At 40.1% G+C, this 6244-nt stretch overlaps 1 long non-coding RNA gene across 1 annotated transcript; it reads left to right on the forward strand.

The window, feature by feature from the left end:
• Window positions 1-795: 795 nt before the first annotated feature.
• On the forward strand, window positions 796-1380 carry LOC125023460. Its single transcript, XR_007114614.1, has 3 exons — window positions 796-834; window positions 1064-1099; window positions 1291-1380. It is a non-coding gene; the product is annotated as an uncharacterized LOC125023460 (long non-coding RNA).
• Window positions 1381-6244: the final 4864 nt, after the last annotated feature.

Here is a 6244-nt window from a genome sequence, read left to right on the forward strand (position 1 = left end):
TCTTTTCAAGGAGTTCAGACAATAAAAATGATATAAAGCAAACATGTGAATATCACTTCCAAAACTCATTGTCTATGACCTCACAGTTTGACTAGTTCTACATCATCTTTTACCATCAAGAGTTTACATAGTTTGTATTAGCAGTAGCTGGACAGGACGCGTCAACATGTTAAACCAGAGCAGTGGTCTGAGATGTTGTGGGGGCTGGATTGTGAGGATGATCTATTATTGATGTGAAGTGTAACTTCTTTATATCGCGGTTCTTTCTTCCTCTTCAGATGCGTGCAGTTGTTGCTTCTGGTATGAAATTGAAATCTTTGTCTGAAGCAGAGTGACACGTTGTTCAGTACGTGGAACTCAGAACACAAACACAGTACAACTCAATACAGTCATGATTGCACTGGATATATACAATATAACACACACAAATATATTTAGATTTTAGGTAAGTGTTGAAATAAATATTTACTCTAAGTTCATATGGTTGTAGGTTTGATAGAATCAAGTGTGAACTGAGTTTGTATTTGCAGTAGGAGGACAGGAAGTGTCACAGTGTTCTGGTGGTCAAACCCAGTGTAGTGCTTTGAGGTTTAGTGAAGACAGAAGGAAGTGGGATGGACTAACAGGACAGAAATAAAACATTAGCAGAACCCCAGTGATCTCATACTGACATGAATCTTCTCTTTGTCCTCACAGTTCACTGTCTCTCTTCATAGACTGCAGTTCTAAGTTTCTCTTGATACAAACAGGAAGTATTTCTCAGGTACAACAACAGAGTGTCAGTGCTGGATGTGAGGATGGGACACACTTTTCTGTGTGTGCTGTTGTTGACCTGTGTAGTACCAAACTATTTATCTTCATACATGTAGGCAGGGTTTTGACAGGTGATCTGATGTAGTTCAGGAGCCAACAACTGTGTTGAATAGTCACAGACAGATAATATTGGTTCTTCATTTGTTACATTTATTCACTAATCTGGTTCCATATGGAACTGTAAATGTCATAAGAAGCCCAGTTATTTTTAAATATTTCTTTATTGTTGAAGTTTTGACTTTTATTTCAGTGTTGGATACACTCCTCTACTGTGGACATGCTCAAGGTCAGTTTCTCTATTTATTATTTCTATTCATTCAAGATTAGTTGAACGTAATTCATCCCTGAATTGTTTTGTCAGTATATTTATTACTTTAATCTATGTATCGTAAACAGATTGTAGAGTAAAATAGAAGTCAGTTTATTTTATGTTGTTAACTGAGTAAAGTTGAGGAGAATATTTGTGTTTGGTTGTAGATGCTGTGCTGACTACTGACCCCTACTGGTCACCTTTGTTCACTGGAGAGTCAGTTACCTTGATATGTGACATGAAGGAAGGAGGAGTCACTGACTGGGATTATAAATTCAACAAGGATGGTGGAGAATTTGCTCCCTACTACAATTACACATTCTAGGACAGCTTTTTTTTGTGGAGCAATAGATATGATGATATATTATAAATTTGGGTATTTTTATTTGTAAAGCCATTATTCGGGTTTAATTTTGGGTATAATCACCTGTTATTTTTTTTTTTTTTGTCAGGTGCTGGGGCCCCCCTCTCCCCACTTCTGCGTTTTTTTGTTGTGAGATTTGATTTGGTTTTCCCCGGGTGACATTAGGGGATAAAAAAAAAATTTTTCCAAAAACCAAAATCACCACTGCTGCTCAAAATTAAATTTTTTGTATCTGCCTCTACTAAATAAATAAACTGTCACTTAAAGTAAAAGGACACGAAAAAAAAATTTAAAAAAGTCACGTTTTCCCCAAGCACCCGGACAGCTCCTTTTGGACCCTCTCTCAAACTGCCTGGTTTTACAAAAGGGTGGGGTAATTTTCCAGAAACGGACAGCGTCACGGGGGGGGGGACAATTTTTTCAATTTTTAAACACAAGGGGCTTCGGGCTTGAGCTTTAGTTGGGGGAATCGGGAAATCTTAAAAAAAAATTTCCACTGACAAAGATTGAAAACATCTCCCAATCCCGGGGAGCTTTTAAAAAGAAAAGTAATAAGCTGGCATCACCTTTTGGCCAGCATCGGGGGGGTTTTTGTTCACAAGAACAAAGACGGGTGCTCCAGTTCATAACAGCTTTAAAACTGACATAAACTGCCACTTGTGAAGAACACAAAAATGATCAACACACATCAAAAAAAAATTTGGAAAATCAACCCCAACCTGGTCACTTTTAAACCCCACAGATCCAGTAACCATTAAGAAACGCCCAGACAAGCTCACTAAAAACACGTTTTTTTTAAAAACTTTTGGGGCTTCAGGGGCCCCCCAAAAAAAAAAAAAAAAAAAAAAACCTTTCCACGGGTTTTAAAATCATTCCCCTGAAAAGCCCAACCAACCTTCACCTTTTTAAAAACCGAGCTAAATTCCCGGGAAAAAGGGGGGGGGAAAATTTTAAGTAACGCAAAACAATTTTCTTTTGGAGGAAAAACCCCCTTTCCACGGGTTCCAAACCCTTCAGAACCAGCAGTAAAATCCTTTTGGAAAGGGTAAAAAACTCCCCCCTTTCAATGAAAGACGGGAAAAGAAAAAAACCCTCAAAAAAATGAGGGTCAAACATTTCAAAACCCAATTTACCCCTTACAGAAGTTTTTTGGGTTTCCCAAACGGGAAACTAAAAAATAAAATTTTTCTTCCCCATTTCCCATATATTTAAACCCCAAATACAAAATTTAAAACCAGGTTTTAAATTGTCTTGTTTTTAAAAAATCTGACAGCCAACAGAGGGGGCTGTTTTTTTGCTTTATCTTTTAAAAAAAATTAAAATTCAGACTGTAGTAAACCACGGGGAAAAACTCCCAACTCAAAAAACAAAAATTCAACTGCCCTTTTGCCCTTAAAAAAAATTAGAAAGGGACACGGGGGTTGATTTGATGATTAAATGTAGTCCTGTTTGAATAAAAAAAATTCTGAGGTTTGACAGAAGCTTAAATTTAGCAAAAACTGGTTTTCTCTGAGTTATAATGGCAAAGGCGTGCCTGTTAGAACGCAGTCTATAAGTTCCCCCAAGACTTAGGTGAAGAATAAAGAAGCAGGAGACAGTCCTTCCTTATGGCGCTTTCATCCAGTGTAAGCAAGGTACACAGATGTGGTGGGTGTGGTTATATGTGTGTGTGCTTCTGGAATAAACCGAAAATAAGAAAAGCCATCAATAAAACAGCTCACGATGTGTTTAACCATAACACACAACCCAAAATAATAATAAAACAATCATTAGCATGAAATATATGATATGTATATATCATATACAGGAGAAATATCCATGACATAATATATATATCACATATTTAACTGACAACATATCGATAGTAGTGGAACAGATCAAGACCTTCTTGCTCATCACAGATCAGAAACAGGAAAACACGCAGCAGGACACACAGGTCTCAATAAATGCTCTGTAGTCTCATTGTGTATATGGCATCAAGTAGCTCCAGAGGTCCAAGGCCGTCTTCAAAAGTTGCACTATATATTTTCTTTAAGTGCTGAATTTGGTCTTCAAGGGACTCTGTGAGGTCCTTCTTCATATTTGTCACAGAGCTTTGAGCTAATGCACTTGTTCGAGGGGCGAGACTCAATGAAGGATTGCTGGTTGAGGCGGCACCATGGACGTTGATTCCCATTAAAGAATCAGGGAACTTAAACAGAGAGATCCTTTTGTCTTTTTTAACACAGTTCTTCACAACATGTGTGTATTTAGTGTGTGGTCTGAAAATATAAAGAAAATAATAAAATGTATTAGAAATATTCTCTGAATATTATTCAACAGGTAAATCAGAATAAACATTCAAATAAACTGCTATATGATTTACAGTTCACCAGTAATATTCCTTACTTATGTATGAACTGCTACTTAGCACAATAGAGCAACAGTAATGTCATGTAAACAGTGGAGAAAACTGTACAGTTTCCAACATAACCTTAGCAGGGGCAAAACGTGCTTAGCAGCATTAGTTTATATATCCAGAGTGTAAACAACAGCAAATAATTCCACATTTCAACATTCTTATTAATATTAAGCTTAGACACGATCACAACAATAAACTGAGTTGTAATATTAGTGCTAGCAAACTAAATATTCATCATTAAACCACCACAGGCATCCAAACTTAGCTGCAGTGCTAGCAAAGGGGAGAGCTAACAGCTACTGTGCTACAAGCTGCTCAGCTTAGCTAACTCAACTCACAGAACATATTTCCATGTAACACAAAGTGCAATGAAAGTCGAAATATTAATAACTAAGAGGTAGAAAACACTTACATTTCCTCAAGAACGCACACAGGATACGGTAAACACACACACATAGAGTCCATGCAGCTTCAGCCTGCTCACTAGCTGCTCTGCTGTTCGTCAGTGTGGCTGATATATTCTGACCTGTCCAGACTACGCTACTGCCGTTTCACCAGCAGATGGCGTCTCACGTGCTGGGCTTTCTCACAGCACTGATGCTGTCCTGTGGCATATTTCTGAATTTCCACAGGACGCAGCACTCGTCACATATCTGCTGCATTGATAGAACCGTACATGTAGCTGAGAGATTATTCTGTCCATTGCAACATGAAACACTCCATCTCTGAATTGGGTCTCTGGGCTTTGCTCTTCTGTCCCTTGCTTTTCTGGCTCATCAAAGAAATGCTTTGTCTTTCTCTGTCTCATTTCTAACTGGGATTTGATGCCCATGGACGTGGCAGCAGCAGTTGCCTCTGTCAGAAAACTGTCCCATGACGCACGCATGCAGGCAATCTCCTCCTCCACTTCCTTTATATTGACAGCTTGTACATCTAGTGAGATGGTTGAGGACTGGCTGGTAAGATTTCTATCCTCTATGCATTGTAACACCTGGACCCAAAAAGTGAGGAGCAAAACTGCATTAAAGGACTGAAAAGTAGGTCTTTAGACTCTGTGCTTCAGCTTTGGCTTCACTAGTGAGGTTACCTGTTGTGATAAAGGTGTCTAATGCCTGGATCACACCAGGCAAATGTTTTTCCACTGGGGCACTGCCTCTATCCACACACTCCATCGTGTGTCAGACAAGTTGTGCAGAGAACAACCCAAAACTCTTGGTAAGATTTCCCATCGGTGAGGGCTGCCACTGAATAGTTTGTACAGCAAAAAATAAAGAAAAACACCATCTGTCACTTTTTAATCGAATGAATTTGATGGATCAAAGTGGGCTGACCTATCAAGTGTGAGTCAGCAATTTTCAACAGTGGGCGTGACTGAGGCAGTTGGGCGTGGCTGAGAAGTGGGCGTCAAGCATCTTTCAAGGTGGGCGTAACCAACGTGATTGAATGTTTTGGCATGTTCACTTTCCTGGGGTAGTGAAGTCGGGGTCCTGTGTGAGAAACCTCTTCTTTAAGATGCGTCAGCGGTGTCACACCCCCAGTCACCCACCACAGGCAGAAACACAACGCGCACAGACCCATCACACACATACACACACACACACACACACACACACACACACAACTTAATACCCACACATGAACAAGTTTCTATGAAAGTCACGTGAATGCCACCGACCCCGGCCCATTGGCTCCGTCCAAGTGAAAATCTAATGTATAACGCGAAGATCGTTTGCAGTCAATTCTCCATCCGGCGCCTGACCTTGAAAAAATAAAAATGAGCAAGGAAGAACATACACATCCGGAATATCATTAGTGAGAACCGCCTGTGAGCGTCAGTCAGGAAGCCGTTTGCAGTGATGCGCCCGAGAAAACTGATTGGTGTTTTAAGTGCAGATTCCAGCAGCCGCCAACGAGCCCTCTCCAGAAGAGTGGCGTTGTAGACGGGTGAGCAAATTTGGCTATTCTTTCAACTATCACACCGCTGAAGTCTGTATGTATCATCTCTAATACCAGGACAAACCTTCCAGTCCAGACACCCGAATGCCATAATCACTTCCAATGACTGGGGAGTACTCAACGGTCTTTGGTGGCCAGATCATGAAGGCAGAGCATCCATCTTGTGTCATGCTAAACGAAGAGTGAAGAAGCCCATTTGAAGAGGAAGGGGTATGCCTTTTGAGTCCATGAGGGAGAACGAATCAAAAAATTCATCAAGATAATAAGGGAGACCAAATCTGACAGCTCCAGTAAATGGTTTTACAAGAAAAATTGGAGATGCCACGGAAAAAATGTCCAGCGGCCACCAGGTGCTGGAACCTTTCAGCTCCAGAAAATGGGGTAGTTCTCAGGTGCCTGA

The sequence above is a fragment of the Mugil cephalus genome, chromosome 1, assembly GCF_022458985.1.
Source record: "Mugil cephalus isolate CIBA_MC_2020 chromosome 1, CIBA_Mcephalus_1.1, whole genome shotgun sequence".
Lineage (NCBI taxonomy): Eukaryota > Metazoa > Chordata > Actinopteri > Mugiliformes > Mugilidae > Mugil > Mugil cephalus.